This window comes from Choloepus didactylus, chromosome 19 (genome assembly GCF_015220235.1).
Source record: "Choloepus didactylus isolate mChoDid1 chromosome 19, mChoDid1.pri, whole genome shotgun sequence".
Classification (NCBI taxonomy): Eukaryota; Metazoa; Chordata; class Mammalia; order Pilosa; family Megalonychidae; genus Choloepus; species Choloepus didactylus.
In genome coordinates, this window is record NC_051325.1 from 14,492,394 (window position 1) to 14,510,359 (window position 17,966).

At 49.0% G+C, this 17,966-nt stretch overlaps 1 protein-coding gene across 3 annotated transcripts in view; it reads right to left on the reverse strand.

Moving 5' to 3' along the window:
* The window catches only part of RIN2 (Ras and Rab interactor 2), a 249,289-nt gene extending 236,605 nt beyond the window's left edge, over positions 1-12,684 (reverse strand). For 2 of the 3 annotated variants that reach the window (XM_037810948.1, XM_037810953.1), the window contains exon 1: positions 12,565-12,684. The gene's annotated coding sequence lies outside the window, so the exon portion shown is untranslated. Of the gene's footprint in view, positions 1-12,508 lie in introns of all 3 variants that reach the window. The other variant, XM_037810950.1, reaches the window with a different exon arrangement.
* Positions 12,685-17,966: the final 5,282 nt, after the last annotated feature.

A 17,966-nucleotide genomic window follows, 5' to 3' on the forward strand; every position in this document is an offset into this window, starting at 1 on the left:
CGGAAGCCACCCTAAAAGGAACGTCTCATCAACCTGGGAGGAGCGCCCCTCCCCCTCTCCCTTCCTATGCTGTTGTCTCTTTCCTTCAGCAATGCTGGGTGAGCCCCAAACCAGAGAAGCCACCTTAAGCCCACCCACCCCACCCCAACACACCCACACACACACACACACACACATCAGATCCTTGTGCTTTGTTTAATAGGAAATGGGTCAAACATCTTTTACTAAAAAGACAGTTACCTCTGTCTTTGCTCTCATTTGCATCCCTCAATTGCCAAAAGGCAAAATGATTGCAAAGGAAAATAAATGAAGAGCTTTCATTAGACAATAGGGGAAGGCAAATGAAAGCTCTGTGTTTTCTGCATGATCTTTCTCTAAACGATTTCGTTAATAAAAAAATAATTAACAAAAAAGAACTTTCAATAGGTGTTTTCAAGTTCAAACCTCACATGAGTGTGTTTCTCCTGAGCCAAGCCATGGACCACGTCATCCTGCACGTGCCAAGCATTTCTAAGTGTCTTCTGTTAGGCTGGAGGGTCCTTGCTGTCTGGAATCAGACCTTCTCCCCCAGGCAGCCCAGTGCCCCGTAAACACATATGGGCTGGATGGACTCACAATCAGTGTCTGCAGCTTCAATTCAATGTCCACGTTTACTGGAAGAAGAGGATCAAAAACTATTGGGTCTTCCCAACTTAGTGTCTAGGCGTCATTTAATTCCCAACAAATCCAATGGAGTAAAATTTAAGAATTAATGGGTGAAAACTGCCAAGAAATTTTGGATGAAAAAAGAAAAAAGAGGGACTTGCCCTGCCAAATAGAGCACGCATTGCAAAGTTGGAGACGGGCAGGTTGATTCAACAAATGCTAGTGGGCCTGCAGGTAAACTATTGGGAAAAAAGAATCTAGTTGCATTCTTACTTCATAAACCACCTACCAAACTTGATTCCAAATGGATTTAAACAGTCATGTGTAAAATTGAAACCATAAAAATTAGACGTAAGACTTGAATAGACATCTCTCCAAAGAAGATACACAAATGGCCAAAAAGCACATGAGAAGATGCTCAACGGCATTAGCCATCAAATCAAAACCACAATGAGATAACCATTTAACACCCATTAGAATGGCTTTCTATTAAAAGAGTAGAAAATTAAAGTGGTGTAGAGGATGTGGAGAAATAGGAACACTCATTGCTGGTAGCAATGTAAAACAGTGCAGCTGCTGTGGAAGACAGTTTGGAGGTTCCTCACAAAGTAAAAAATTACCATATGACCCAACAATCTCACTTCCACGTATATACCCAAAAGAATTGAAAGCAGGGACTCAAACAGACGTTTGCACACTGATGTTCATAGTGGCATCATTCACAGTTGCCAAAAGATGGAAGCAGTCCAAGTGTCCATCAACAGATGAATGGATAAACAAAATGTGGTCTATACATATGATAGAATATTATTCAGCCATAAAAAGGAACGAAGTTCTGATCCATGCAACAATATGAATGAACCTTGAAGACATCATGTTGAGTGAAATAAGCCAGGCACAATATGACAAATATTGTATAATCTCACTGATATGAAATAATTACAATAAGCAAACTCATAGAGGCAGAATCTAGAATATAGGTCACCAGGAAACAGGATGGGGATAGGGAATGGGAAGTTAAGGCTTAAAATACACAGAGTTCCTATTTGGAACAATGGAAATGTTTTGGTAATGGATGGTGGTGATGGTGGCACAACTTTGTGAACATAATTAACAGCAATGCACTATGTATCTGAATGTGTTTAAAAAGTGAAATGTTATGTTGTATATATGGCAATAGAATGAAAGGAAAAAAAAAATCCATGAAACTGCACTACACAGTGAACCTAACTAACCACAGACTATGGTTAATGATACAGTCATAAAAAAGTGCTTTCATCAATTGTAACAAATGCAAGGTGTTAATAATAGGGTGGCATATGGGAATCCTGTATTTTATGCATGAGAGTTCTGTAAACCCACAGCTTCTCTAATTAAAAAAAAAAAAAATAGAAGAAAGCATAAATGGCTAATGGTTCAATTGAGGATGCAGAAAGCCTGTCTCCGGTAAGGAAGCAATTACTGCAATCCAAAGGAATAGTGCAAACATTTGACTATGCAAAAAGTTAAATTATTTGTAAGACAAAAAGTCATGAGCAGTCAGCATTTAGGTGAGAGAGAGCTGGATGGTGTGGTTATAAGTCTTTCAGATTCCATCTCCAGTATCCTGGCTCCCACGTGTTGAAGTCACACAAAGCCCAGGCTAGCCTTCCAGAGACTGTGGTTTCTGGTTTCACAGCTGCCGCCAGGTGTGGGCTCTTGACTGACTTCCGGTGATTCAATTCAATGGTTCTTTGGCAACGTGATGGCAGGCAGGTGCCCCTCGGACCACACAGGAGAGATATCACTGCAATTCATTTTTAAAAAGACTTCTTCCAATCAAATCGCAGTTTAAATGCCATGGAGAAAATAAAAGAAAAAAAAAAAGAGAGAAAAAAGAAAAAGAAATGCAATGGGGAGCTAGCTCTTTGGGGGGAAAAATCCGTGGTGACTTCTTCAATAAAGAAAAAAGTTTATAAAGCAGATAAAGCTCATCTGTCTAATCTACTTAAGCAACTAACTATTTGGAGTTTTGTATTTTGTATTCATGACCTTACCAATAAAATCATACACTTGAAAACCGTATGCCTCTTTAACCCATTTACTGAGTTAATCCACTGAAGTAAAATAAGGACAATTCATTACAGGACTGTAAAATACACATGTTTCCACCAAGTCTGATTTAAAGAATGACTCAAATTTGAGAATTTCAGGCAAATGGAGGAATTGTATGTTAATATCTCCCCTTATATTACTTGGCCAGATGTCAAGATCAAATAAAAATGGCCTTTGTTATTTTACTGCTTGACTCTACTACTTGTCCAGATGTCATGATCAAATAAAAATGGGAATATAAACTCTCAGCAATAATTAGAATACCGCCTGTATGTGTTTCTAATCCGGATGCTATGAAACTCAGCAACATCATTTAAAATCAGCCTACAGGGTGGTTAAAAAACAAATCAGCATGCCTTTATAACCTATCAAAATAAATCAGGGTTCTCAATTTTGATCCATCAACTTTGGGGGTTATTCAGAGTTATTGGTGAGGGTCCTTGCAGACAAAGATTCCTGATCAGAAGATCTCACACAGACAGGACACCCATGCCTCTTCCCCCAAAAAATCCAAGTTTATTTTCTTATATGCTTCTTCTCAGACTCTTCACCAAATCATTAGCCAGTTTAAAAAGAGTTTCTACTACTAAAAACAAAAAGGTGTCATTCATTCATTCATTATGTTGACTTCCTGGTGAGGGTACTAGGTTGTGTGGTTTCATTCATGCTCTCAGCTGATACTCCATCCTTCTCGGAGAAGATATTAAAAATATTTAACAACCCTGGATAATCTGAGCTCTGATCAATGAGAACGGCTGCTGGCCATCAACTACCTGGCGGAAAGTTCTGGTTTGACCTGGCTTGGCTCAACATCAGTTCTGGCTCTCACCTCCTCTTCCCTGGCTGGCTTCCCGGTCCCCTCCGCTGGCTCCACTCCTCTGCCTGCCCCCTAGATGTTGGCTTCTGCGGGTGACTGAGCTTGTACCTCGGCTTACCAGGCCTGGGCCAGGGGACCTGATATCACCCCCTGGGGAGGGTAGTAGGTACGGGCGTGAGTGCCCTCTGCAGCCCCCCCGAGCCTGGAGAGCGAGGTCAAGGCAGCTCCCTTTTCCTCACCCAAATTGCCACTGGCAGGGGAGGCTTGCCGGAGGAAACCGCCTTTCTCCCAACTGCCCTTTCCCCACTTCCTTATCTTACCCACTCACTCCCTGGTGCCAAGGCCACTTCTGCCACCGCCAGCGCGCATGCCCGTGGCCAGAACAACCCCCGCCCCGCTGCAACGGTTCCGGCGTTCTCTCAGAACCAATCCTAGCCCCTATCCCTTCAATATTGCCATTTAAGGCTGCTTCACCTCCTTTCCAGCCCTGCCCTTCTTACCAGCCTATATAACCTGTAATCACCCCTGAATAAATCTCTTTGGCGCATACTCCTACTGGATGAAGAGTGTCTTGTCCCTATCGCCGCCCTCCTTGCACGCCTCTCGCCGAGGACCCTGGCCACGTCCTCCGCCTCGCCCTCGCCTCCGGGAAAGAGCCCCCGCCGCCGGTACCCCTTGAGCAGCCCCGAGAGCTGAGGGCTCGGCTACCGGCCGCCTCTCCCCCTAGAAGTAGTGACCGCGACCGCAACTGGTGCCCCGTGTGAGGAAACGTCTCCACACAACAGTTCAGCAGGTCGATCGCTCGCCCGGACGCCCCTCCAGCTCCCCGTTTCCTCGCCTGCAAGGTAGGGCCGCCTCTCCTTCGCCGCTTCTGGAGCCGTGGGAGGTTCCCTGCTCCGAAGCCGCTCATCCTTTCCCCCACGCTCTCTTCATCCAGTAGGAACTCCTCCCTTCCCCTACGCTCTCTGCGTCCTTTTGTATGCGCACTTCTATGACCCCTGTTCCTCCTAACACTCTCCCTCTTCCCCTCCATTACTTTGCTGTAGTTCTTTGTATTTTTATTGCCTCATTTGGTGCCGTGTGCCTCTTTGCAACCGCCCCCCCTGACTGCTCCCGTTGCCAAAGGGCACTGCTTTCTGCTCTCGCCGTCTCCTTCGGCCTCAAGGCCACAGTTTATCTCATTCTCTCTGCTCGGTAATCAACTCCTCCTCCTCCTCCCCGCCAGCCGGCCGGCCCGGCTCGGGAGTAACCCCCCTCCTCCCCCCTCAGCTATGGGCAGTCGTATATCTACATGTCAGGCACCTCAAGTTCGTGCTCTAGCGGGTCTCCTAGATACACATCGCTGTAAAGTGTCTGTCCGGCAGCTGCAGGTGTACTGGGACCTCCTGCTGCCTTTTAACCCATGGCTCACCACTTGCCATCTTTGGGACCCTGTTACTTATGATCGTCTTATTGATCGAGTCACTAATGCCATGGAACATGAGAGCAAGCGCTTCCCTCCCGGCTTGCTCCCCACCTTGATAACCATCCGCTCCTGCCTTCAAGGCTCCCTCCCCCCTGATCGAGGCCTCGTTAAATCCAAGGAGGCCCTATCAACCCAGCCAACAGATTCAGATAGCGATACTAATTCAAATCATGACTCAGACACGGAGTCCTTAGTCGAGCAGATTAACAACGCGCTCGAGGTGACTCCCAAAAAGCAAAATAACACTGCGCCACGCCAAGATGGCGAACTTCCTCCTTCTTCTTCCATCGAGGGGAGGAAATGCTCCGGCGATGACATCAGCCCTAAGCTGAGCCGGAAACTGCATACGCTTTACCCAGCCCTTCCACAGGGCGGAGCTAGTCCGCCATCTTATGCCTTGGGCCCCACCCTTTCACAGGGCGGGGCTGATCCACCATCTTGTGTCTTAGCCACGCCCACCGCGCCGCCATCTTGCGACGCTTGGGGCCTCCCACTCCCACCTCCCCCTCCGGCGGGCTCCCCCTCGGAGCCGCTACCGGCAGTTACCGCCGCTCCTTCCACCCCACCGGCTAACAACCCCTGGCTGCCTTCTACACCTCAAGGCAACCCTTGGGGCAACGCTCCCCCTACCCTCACTTCCACACCAAGCCCTCTGCAAGCGCGTCCTCCTTTCTCTCGTGCTTTTCGCTGCTTTCCTCTTAACCTTGCCCCCACCCCACAGAAACCGTATGACTGGTATCCCATTGACTCAAATACTATCAAGCAGCTTCGCAGGGCCGTCAGGGAGGACGGGTTAGGTAGCCCATACGCTTCCCAAATACTGCAGGATCTCGGCATGGACTATTGCATCCCCCAAGACTGGGCCTCGCTTGCCCGTTCCATTCTTAACCCTGGTCAGTTTGTTGACTGGCGTGCTCACTTCCAGGCAGAAGCAGCTAAACAAAGTGAGCAAGACGCAGCCCTTGGAGTCTATCATCCCCCTGAAGCCTATTTGGGCACTGGAGCATTTCTAAATGCGTCTGCTTATATTAATGTCCCTGCTACCTTCTGGACTGTCCTCAGAGGCATCGCCTTACGCGCGTTTGCCAATTGCTCTGCCTGTCGGCCTAATAAATTCACCAAGCTCTTCCAGGAGCCGAGTAAGCCTTTCTCCACCTTTGTCTCCAGAGTCGAAGAAACCTGCGCCAGGAAGGTAAGTGATCCCCAGGCCCAATATTACATGTGCCCATCCTCAAATCCTGAAAAATCGTGCTGTAATTCCCCCAACGAGTACTACTGTGCATACTGGGGGTGTGAAACATTAGCCACTAATTGGAAGCCTCCTGTTCCTAATCATTACCTTACCCTAAAGTGGGCCCCTACAGGGTGCAAACTCCCTACTGTTAACTGGCTCGGCCAAGAAAGTGAGAGATCCTGCACACATCTTAATCTTACAGTGCAGCTCCCCACTAATCCCTCCTAGTTACTCGGTCAAACTTGGGGCTTCAGAATCTATGAGAAAGGAACCAACCGAGGATCACTTATTCTAAAAAAAAAAAAAAAAAAGAGGCTACAAGCCAATCATGCCAAAATACTGCATTAAAAAAAGCCCTTTAACATTAGTCCCAACAAAGTCATTAACCCCCTTTTTCCACAGCCCTCCAGCCGCACTTCAAGTACAAGCAGCGCATCCGGAAGCCGCACCTCAGCTGCAAACAACGCATCGCCAACCCCACCACCCCAGCTTCCTTTGCCCCCTTCTCGTTACTCCTCTCCCCTCCTCAGCCTCATCCAAGCCGCCTTTGCCTCAGTAAACTCCTCCAACCCCAATTTTACTTCATCCTGCTGGCTCTGCCTCTCCACCTCTTCCTCTCTATACGAGCCCGTTGCCTCCAACCTCTCCTTTTCAGAAAGCACAGAAAACAGCCCCTTGGAATGCAATTGGAATACCTCTGCCGTCCCCCTGACTTTTCATTCAGTCTCCTATACGGGAAAGTGCGTCCGCCCTCGCTCCAGGAACTCTCCCGACCTCGCTGCCTGTGCCAGCTATTCATCTCCCAGCAGCTCAGCAAAATTTCTCATTCCTCATAATTCCTCCCAATGGCTCTGCTCCTCTACAGGACTTACCCCCTGTCTCAGCACGAATGTCATCAATGAATATAAAGAAACTTGCCTCCTAATTGTCCTGATCCCTAGGGTCTTATACCACAGCGAAGAAGACTTCTTCCTCCGTCTAAAAAAAACTGCAGCTCCTACCCCACTGCTTTTCTTGGCCCCTTATTAATAATTATTCTAGCTCTCATCTTAGGACCCTGCCTCATCCGCAAAATTGTCCAGCTTGTAAGAAAACAAACGGATGCCATTTTTTCCTCGTTCGTGCAAATCCAGTATCAGCGACTCGCCACCTCTGACGCCCCCCACTCCAAGATAACAGCCAACCCCCCGCGACCTCAACGCCACCGGTCGACTCGCCAACCGCGAGGCCCTTCTCAATTACCTGAACATCGTTCTCGCCTCGAGTTCCAGCTTCTCTGAACCCCTGAACTTTAAACCCCTCACCTTCGCCCAGCCCGCTGCAGCGAAGCCATTGTCAAGCGCCCGGGCACCACACCAACACTGAGCTCCAGCCTCGCTGAGCCACCGTCAACCCCTTTTTCCCTTCCCTAACCTCCCCCTTCCCTCACCCTTAGCGGGCCTCTCCGGTAAAGCCTCTTCCTCTAATTAGAAAAGAAAGGGGAATTGCGGGTGACTGAGCTTGTACCTCGGCTTACCAGGCCTGGGCCAGGGGACCTGATATCACCCCCTGGGGAGGGTAGTAGGTACGGGCGTGAGTGCCCTCTGCAGCCCCCCCGAGCCTGGAGAGCGAGGTCAAGGCAGCTCCCTTTTCCTCACCCAAATTGCCACTGGCAGGGGAGGCTTGCCGGAGGAAACCGCCTTTCTCCCAACTGCCCTTTCCCCACTTCCTTATCTTACCCACTCACTCCCTGGTGCCAAGGCCACTTCTGCCACCGCCAGCGCGCATGCCCGTGGCCAGAACAACCCCCGCCCCGCTGCAACGGTTCCGGCGTTCTCTCAGAACCAATCCTAGCCCCTATCCCTTCAATATTGCCATTTAAGGCTGCTTCACCTCCTTTCCAGCCCTGCCCTTCTTACCAGCCTATATAACCTGTAATCACCCCTGAATAAATCTCTTTGGCGCATACTCCTACTGGATGAAGAGTGTCTTGTCCCTATCGCCGCCCTCCTTGCACGCCTCTCGCCGAGGACCCTGGCCACGTCCTCCGCCTCGCCCTCGCCTCCGGGAAAGAGCCCCCGCCGCCGGTACCCCTTGAGCAGCCCCGAGAGCTGAGGGCTCGGCTACCGGCCGCCTCTCCCCCTAGAAGTAGTGACCGCGACCGCAGGCTTCCAGAGTCCTGCCTTGGCCTCCTCCCTGTTAGTGTGGGCTCTCTCTGGCCAAGTTCGTTATCTCCACTACTTCTCTCCCCACGGTGCCCAAAGGACTCCGGGTATCTCCTGCTACTTATCGAAAATTTTTTCAAACACAACAGGTTAAAATTCACACTCAGTATTCCCTCCCCTCCCTGTTCATAGCCACACATGCACACACACACACACACACACACACACACACACACACACACACACACACGACAGCATGCTTGGATCATGTGTCGTCAGCATCCCTCCAGGCTTCTTTGCCTCCCCTCTGCACCCCCACCTCACCCCATCTAAAGGTCCCTCCTGCTCAAAACTGTTTCCCTTGAACCCACTCTATCCCTAGACTTCTGTGGCACCACCCTATTCAAGGCATATCTCTAAATGAGATGACTTTCTTACCATGCTTAGAAAGATCTATGAAACAAATCTGGAGATACATTTGCTGATTAGCATCAGAGACCACCTCATGTCTGCACACAAAGGCTAACTTCACCCGCTGGGTCTGTCTCTGCCAAGTCCCCAATCCTCCCTTAAGTCCCTGAAATACTAACTCATCCATCTTCCCCTCCTCCATCTCCTCACTTAAATAGCTGGGGTTACTGGTCTGCGACAGTGTCCTAACAGCAGATGACAGACAAATTCTTATTTTATTTTTTGATTAACTTTATTTTTGAAAAAAAAAAAAAAAATTCCAGACAAAATAAAACAAAGGAATAGGAAAAACAAATATCCTGAAATAACGTCATTGCTTTCAATATGTTCCTGCCAGATTGTGAGGGTATGACTATGTTTGTTACCTTTTTGTAGTATGGTAGGAGCAAATTCTTATTTTTAAGCACCCAATTTCAAACAACAGGTGTGCATGAACTTGGGGGCTGCATCTCCCTTTTTATAAGTAAATGTAGACACTGACACCTTGAGAATCCACATCGGCAGCTCTCAGGGAGAGGGGAAATGAGGGAACTGAAAACTCAGGTTGTATTTCCCCACTCAAAGGATGGATAAAGTAGGATGAAAAGGGTTCTCTCTATATAAGAAGCCCACAGCTGCATTTGGGAGCACTCTCAGAGTAGAAGGCTAGTTGGGTTCGAGGCTCTGAGTGGCATCAGGACAGAGTCCTCCAGTCTATTTGCAGGATTTACCCAACTCCTTTCATTCCCTCAGAACTGATCAAACCCTGGAGAACTGGCTCATGTTAGCCAAACGCCCAGAGACTGGTAAACAGCAATTTACTGTAAATTTACAAGGGGAGGTGACTATGTCTTTCTTTCTAATGTCCACAATTTACACCTATCATCTACTGGATAAGAGCAACATTCCTCGGAAACTGACCAAGATGTCGGAAGATTTGGGAGTGCACAAAGCAACCTCTTCCCAAGTGGGCCCCTTGGAACACTGAATCCAGAAGACGTTTCATCAAAAAAAGTGTTCTGTGGCCAGGTGAAGTTAGCAAACGTTGATAATAAAGGCTCTGAAAAGTCCTGCAATTAAAAATCCCTGCTGCGCATTAGCATTTCCCTCATTTATTCTAAGGACTGTAAGTCTTTTGAAATTCTTTAGTAAAACTGCATCCTAAAACCCAGCTTGGTAAATCCCGCTCTCTCCGTACACTGCAGGGAGTGTGCATCTCAGCCCGTATACTCAGTAGCAAGCCAGCTGAGGTGTAGGGCGATGACTGCCGGGCCGAGCGCCCTGCTTCCAGCTTTGCGGGCTGATGCCTTTAGACCTCTGTCCCCTCAAACCTATACAAACACGGGTTATTATTTGCTTTCTTTAGAGGCATCACTGCCCCAAGGGTAACCTTGTTGCTGAATAGTAACTCCTCAAAATACACCTACAAAGAGAGGCTTTGGTTCATTCATTCATTCATTCACTCATCACCCATTCCCTGAGTGCTAGGTCGTGAGATGGCAGGAAGCTCAGACGGTGAGCAAGGGAGTCCACTGTTTATCTCCTGAAAGCTACACCCACACAAGGAACTGTGGTGCCACACAAGGAAACGAGACGGGAGTCAGGACAACCTTCCCAGCCAAAGCCATCAGGAATCTCGAAGGATAGCTGGGACGGCTGGGTGTACAGGGGGATCAGACACGAGGCCAGTGATATGATACGGGGTGCATGTGAAGAATGGGCCTGGTTAAGGGGGACCCCCATGGTGTGGCCAGCCCTCACACACAAGAGAAACAACTCATCTGTCTCCTCCAAGCAGGGGAAGAGGATTTAGCTAAGCAAGGAGGTTGTTTCTGGAGAGTGGAGCTTCTCTTTGGAGTGGCGGAGTGGCCCTAGACTTTGCAGAAGGGATGGGGAGGAGAGGGCTGCTGGGAAGCTAGCTCTAAACCATAAGCACCCACCACAGCCCTCAAGGGAGTCACAATCCCTCCCATATGACCCCAGGTTGGGGTTCAAGGGTGGGCTAGGCTATGCAAGGGCTCCTTTTCTATTCCACATTCCTGCAGGAGAATGTTTCCAAAGGAGATGGTCGTAGTAAGTTGGTCCTCCCTCATGCTGCAAGCCCCAAACCCCAAAGCCTTTTTCCCAAGTCCCAGGTGCAAGGACCTCTCACTGTCCAAGGGCTCCTCTCTGTCCTGGACCCTGGTGACTAAGCATGGGGGAGTGCAAGCGGTGTTCTGTGTGGTGAGAGACGGGGCATCCAAAGCCAAATTGGAAACTGAGGCAAAAAAGAAAAACATGCACCTCTACACACTTAAGGAAATATCCTCCCATATTTGAACCAAGTGGAACAAGTTAATAATAAAACTTCTATGTGACGATATACGAAGACCCACAGTGCCCAATCTGTTTGCATGCCACTGCAAGGCTTATGAGCAAGCAGGAGGGACAAGGCAGGGGGTCAGCTGGAAAGACATCCGACACCACACAATGGCTCCGGGTCATAACAGCAACCTGCCTTGATTTAAATTTTTGATATCTTGCCCATCATGGAGTTTTTACATTACTTTTGATTTTTTTTTAATATTGCATTAAAATAGTATTTATCTTAATCATGGGTGCAGCCAAATGTTTGTTTTGGCTTCAGAAGTTACAAAGTCCTGCTGGTCCAAGAATCCTGGGAAGTCTTCGTTATTGATTACAGCATGTTTCTGAGAAACCCGAGTGTGCCCGAAATCACCAGCGTCTGCAAGAAAGTGCGGCTGGGCTGCTGCGGGTTTGTGCGCAGCCTCTTCTGAACTAGGAAAGCGTCAAGGATCTGAGCGCACTGAAAAGAGGCACCTCCTAGGGCTCGGTGGGGCCGGCCTTGCCCTGTATATCCTGGCAACAGATCAGAGGCTTTGAAGCAGAATTTCTGCGAACCCTGTGGTTACCCCGGCGGTCGAGGGGCGCCCCACAGCACAGCGGGTGGGGGGTGGGGTGCACGCCGCGCGCGGGGGAGCCAAGGCCAAAAGCAGAGAGCAAGCCCAGAAGGGGGCCGGGAAGCCGCAAAGTGGGAAAGTGGTCCCGTCCCTTCCCGGCAGGGAAACCGGGCTCCTCCTTCGCTCCGCCATCAATCACCACGACAGTTCCTTGCCCAGACTCCTCGGCCCTCCCGCGGGGGTACCTCTCCAAGGGGCGGAGGAAGTCCCCGGCCGGAGCCTGGGAATGGCCGGGGGCCGGCGGTATCCAGCCTGCGCTTGGCGGGCGCACCGGCGGGGATCCGCGCTGGGCACCAGGCTGTGCGACCCCCAGTCTGCCGCACGCACAGGCGCGGCGCGCACGGGACACACCATAGGCGCCCCCGCAGGTAGAACTGGAACAAGTCCCTATTCGCCGTTGCTCGCAGGGCGCACGCACACACACAAACACACCAACACACGCACGGGCATTTGCAGCCCTCGCGCCTGTACCCTCCGGCTGCCCCTCACCCCACCCCGCAAGGTTAAGCCGAGGTCACCCGAAGACCCTGCCCACAGTGGCCGCCTCGCACCGCCAAAAATATCACCTGCCCCCACCACCCTCCTGCCTCTGCGTCCCGATGCCCTGCTGTCCCCTCCCCCCACCCGTCGCCACGACCCCCGAGGGGCAGCACCGTGCTTTTAGCCCCGCAGAGTCCCCGCCCGCACCCCGGAGCCTACCGGGCCGCGGGGGTTCGGGGGCAGGGGGTGCGGTCTTCACTGCCACCGCCCCTTACCTCGCGCAGGACAGGACCTCCCCGCAGGTCCGGGTGGTGGGGGCGATCGCAGCCTCCGCAGACTAGCTCGGGGCTGGGTTTCCCGGCCCGGCAGGAGGAGGAGGAGAGCAGACTCGGAAGGGAGGGGAGCGGAGGGGGAGGAAGGGGGAGGGCCGGGCTTTGTGTCTGCCTCCCGCCCTCCCTCCGCCCTGGCGCTAGCCTTCACCCCTCCCCCAGCCACTCTCGGGAGCTCGGGGAGGGGATGGGGCGCGGTGATAGGAGGGAGCCAGGCGGGCGCCTGCGCGCCCCCGGGTCCCGCCACCCCTCCGGCCCTCCAGTCGCCCAGCCTCCGCGCCTACCCCGTTACCAGGACCCCAGGCTGCAACGGGGAAGAACTGGGAGCCGAAAGTTTCTCTAACCTGGGAGGACACTTGGGTGGGGCGCGCCCCCATCCGCCTGGCGCCTCCTCCCCGCCCTTCTGCACTCCCAGGGGACGCAGAGGTTTTTTGTTTTTGTTTTTGCTTGGAGAGTCTTCCCTTTCTTCTTTCTTCCCACCTATTGCAGAGCAAAACTCAATTATGCGGGCACTGCCTTCCCGTATCAGCGCTTCGGATCAGCGCGTAATCCTGGGAAAGCCACGCTTTGGGGAGGCCCGCGTGGGCTCCGGCCCTTTGCCCCAGGCGCACGTTCTCTAGGGCTGGACACCCTCGAGGAGCCGGCACTGCCGGCGCGTCCCTCCTGCGGGTTGTTTTGCCGGGTTTTGGAAGGGGACGGCCCGGGGTTGTTTCTGTGTGCGTTGGGCCGCCGCGCCCCGGCTGTGGGCTGGATCCCGGGGAGAGCTGCGGGCAGGCGAAATGCGGTTTGGGGGCGGCGCCGAGAGACCTTTTTAACCCGGGTTAAATAAAGGCGACGCAGAAACACTGGAGCGCGGACCTGCGGGGCCGGTTCCCCAGCAGGAAGCAACCGAGGACTTTTCGGAGTTGGGCTAGTTGCGGGGTGTTTTCACTGCCCCGCGTGGGGTGGGGGTGGGGGAGCAACTTTGGGGAATAATTGCTGCCCGTGTAGCCAAAGTAGCCTGGTTCGTGAAGGGAACCTCTGAGAGGCACCTGGTTTGGACGGAAGCAGAAAACTGAAACGGAAAAGACAACGGACAATGGCGCTCTGCTCTCCAAAGCAGACTTGGATTTCCTTGGTTCTGGTTCCTAGGACTCCCGCCTTTGCAGATCCCCGGATTAATTTATCACTTACAATCAGCTCAGCTCCCAGTAAATCACAGCCCTCTGTACTTCCCTTGCTTTTCTGTCATCCATTCGATAAATAATTGAGCTGTCCTTCTCGGGGGCCGGGAGGAGGGGTGCGGTAAACCATGAACACCAATAAATCAATTTTCTGGGATGATGGCAAAGGTCAATAAGATATGGGGGTGGGGGCAGAAGTAAGATAAGGAGGCTCCGGGGCGCACCCGTGGGGCGCAGGCTGCAGGATTAAATGGGGGTGTGGGTTCAGAGTAGGTCTCCTTGAGAAGGTGGGATTTGAGCAAAAGATCTTGAAGGAGGCAGGAAGAGAACACCTGGGGGAAAGCACTCCTGACAAAGGCCCTGAAGAGGGAGAGCTCCTACCAGAGCCAAGGGTAGGAGAGAGTGGTGGTTAGCAAAAGAGGCCAGCCACAGAAGGGGTGGGATAGCAGATCCTGTAGGGGCTTGACTTTAAGGGTGAAGGAAGCTCCTGAGGATTTGAAGAGAGCATGACATGATTTGACTTATTCTGCTGGAAGGTCACTTTGACGTTGTATCCAGAGCAGACTAGGGGACAAAGACTGAGGCAGGGGAACCAGTTGAGAGGCCACTGAAATAGTCAGGCCAGAGCAGTGAAAGTGGAGAGGAGTTGGCGTTTTACTTATTTTGAAGGTAGAGCTGACAGGAGTTCTTAAGAGGTTGGATGTGTGGTTGGAGAGGTACACCTGGCCCCATGTCCCTCCTCCTGCACTCCCTTTGTCAGCCCCAGAGTCACTCAGTTTTGCAGACAAAGCTGGGCCCTGGTCCTTTATTCCTCCTGCTTTTCCCCTTCTCCCTTTCGGTCTACACTCCCTGGAAACTTCCTTGACTTGGTGGATGTTGCCCCATGGATGGTCCCACAGGCTCAGTCTTCAGAACTTGGGGCCCATGTGGCTCTGCCCTCCCCCAGGAAAACATCTTTTACTGTAGAAATGCATTTGGGGATTATTCATTCAAAAATATTTGTCAAGGACCTTCGAGACGTGCCAAACACTGTCGTGGGCCAGAGAGACAAAATATGGCCCTTCTGTGGAGCCCCCATTCTAACCTGGAGAGAGTGACAATAAACTGGAGAAATGAGTGACATGTGTGGCTAAGTGCCATGGGGAAAAAATTAACCCGGGAAGAGAAAACAAAAGAGTGCTGAGGAGGTGCCAATTTAAAACAGGCAATCAGAGAAAAATCCAGAGTAAATGGGCCCTAAAATGACGAAACTCGGACTCTTGGGCTTACCTCCTCATATTTGGCAGGTTTGGCCTCCCACCAGAGGGTCCCCGGATACGGAAGTGGCCACTCCAGTGAGCTGCAGAACTCAAGTTCTCCCAGGGCACTTTTGTCACCTGGGAGCCAGCTAGCCAAGAAAATGTCATTTCAAATGGAATTATTTCCCCACCAAAGTAAACCGAGTCGCATTGGTTCAATGGAGAGAATAACTCAGGCTCTGGCAAGAGTTTACCACCTCCACCCCCATCTCTCTCCAAAGATGGGGTACACTAGAAGGAGGTGGTTTTTAAGAACAAGGGACATAGGCTTGACATGAATACATGCAATTTTTTTTAATTTCTGTATGTGTTTCAAGGTCAAAAAGAAAATTCAGATTTTCTCCGAAATACAGGATCATTGGGACTTTAACTTTTCAACTTATATATTTATGAGCTGTCTGAATATAAAAAACATTGTTTTTATTTATATATGAATATATTTATATATATATTTTACATATATTTATATATGGCTTTGTTAATCAGACAAAAAATCATTCATTTGATACATAGAGAGAATTTTATCCATAGAATTAGAAGCACAAGTGTAAAAGCAAACATATATAATTAACTAATATTTTGACTTCCTCTTTGACCTTATTAATTAGAGCATTTTAAAATTCCCAAGGTTCTTGATGTTTGTTGTTGTTGCTGTTCTTTAAATTTTTGTTATTAATTTCCAAGTTTATTACATTTGTGGTAGAGATATGTAGCTTTTTGAAAATTTCTGGTACTTTCTTTGGGACCTGTATATGATCCGTTTTGGAAATATTTCCATATTAATCACAAAAGTAGGGGTATTAAGCACCCCCCATAATCTAGTTCTATAGTTAACATATAGTTTTTATTATTGAACTTGAATGCTAATTAGTTGAATGTTAATTAATCTTTTAAATTATATTTAGTCACACTGTCACATATTTTTACTATTTTGTCAATTTCAACGTTTTTATCCTGCTTTGTTCCTTATCAGTACACCAAAATAAACCAGTACAAGGCAGATGTGTTAAAATCTTCCATTACAACTGGAGTTCTAACATCCTTCCTTGAATTCCCAACTGTGTGTATTTTAGCATTTTTGTGCTGTTACACAGTACATAAAAGTTTATGAGTACCGTAATTTCACTATGGATTGCATAGTGAGCAATATAATAAAACCTCCTTGGCCCTATTCAATGTGTTTGCCTGGATTTCTTCTTTGACGCCTGTGTTTTTTTTATATTTGTACTCATTTAGTAAATTGTCTATCCTGCATTTGAAACCTTTCTGCATCATTTTAGATGAGTCCTTTTGAAGCAACATATACCATAGTTAAATTTTATTATTAAACCCAACTGATGAACTCATTTTTATTCCTGCCATCTTGTTTTATATTGTCTGGGCTTTATAAACCCCTGCCATTTCCTAAGTTCTATGCTTTTTGGTTAAACAGACTTACTTTATCTGTTTATATTCTCCAGGCTTTTAGAAAGTGTACTTCTTTTTTTAGCCATAGGGGTTCATTCATTCCTTTATTAAAACATAACTTGATTATCTGTTGAGTGGAGGGCACTGTCCTTAAGCCTGGGGGATAGACAATAAAACAAATAAAATCTTTCTCTCCTGGTATTTTCCGTCTAATAGGGGAGCAGACAAAAAGCATGTGAACAGATAAATGCATGCTTATGAAAAAAATAAAACCGAGTAGTATGAGGACATTATTTGTGCAATCAGAGAAGAGCTCCCCGAGGAGGTCACGTTTAAGCTGAAACTAATGACGAAAAGGACATGGCCAGGCAAATTCCCAGGAAAACACGTTCTAGTCCAGGCATAAAAACAGCTAAAGCCAAGGTGCTAAAGTGGAAATAGACCTGGTGGCTTGAAGGAATACTGTGGCCGGAGCCTTGGGGCTCAGGGAGGGAAATGACTCAATCTGATTTCCTTTTCAATAAGTCTATGGAGGTGGCTGTGGGGAGAATGGATATGTAGGGAGGAGACCAGCAACAAATGGAAGTCAAGAGAGCAGTAAAGTAGCACTGTAGTCACTAGGGAGAGTTCCTTGGAGGACACAAATGTCCAGAAAGCAGAGGCACCAGACAGGTAAGCCAACCCCGAGCTGGTCTCCTTACTTCCCAGTCCTTAAAGCCACCAAGACCATCCCCGCCACGTTCTACCGGTCAAAGCACCAGCTGAGCTCCCAGCTGAGTGCCACGGGAGGGACTCCAACCCCCACAAGGATCAGCAGCTGAGCCCGGGCGACCCACCTAGTGATGACAAATAAGTAACCGTTGTTGTTTTAAGTCACTTAGTCTTGGAGATGCTTGTTATGCAGGAAGAGATCACTGACAGCACTTCTCTGCAAAACTCTATAGACACACACAAAAAAACCCACTCTGTAGTTCTATCAACATCGTTTCATTACTTTCTAATATTTAATCTTAGTGAGGAAAAGTCTAGATTCGGCCTAGACTTTTTAATGCTGCTTATAAATGCTTTGAGAATTTTTCTTCATCTTTCTCATTTAAGCATTTTGCTAGGAGGTGTTGGAGTGTATCTTTTCACTGATTTTGGTGTTCCATTAAATGTATTGATCACTCTAAGAATTTCTTTTTCAGCTCTAAAAAGTTTTCGTTAGTGATGTCTTCGATTACTGCTTCTATTCATTGTTCTAGGGGTCAGCAAACAACAGCCTTGCACCAAATCTGTCCCACCATCTATTTTTATAAGTACAGTTTCATTGGAATTATTTATGTACCATCTATGGCTGTTTTCATGTTTTCACAGCAGAAGTAGAGTCATTGCAACAGAAACCATGAGTCACAAAGCCTAAAATACTTACCATCTGGCTCTTCATACAAAAAATTTGCTGACCTCTGCTCTAACCTGCAAGTCTTAGATTGTATCACCC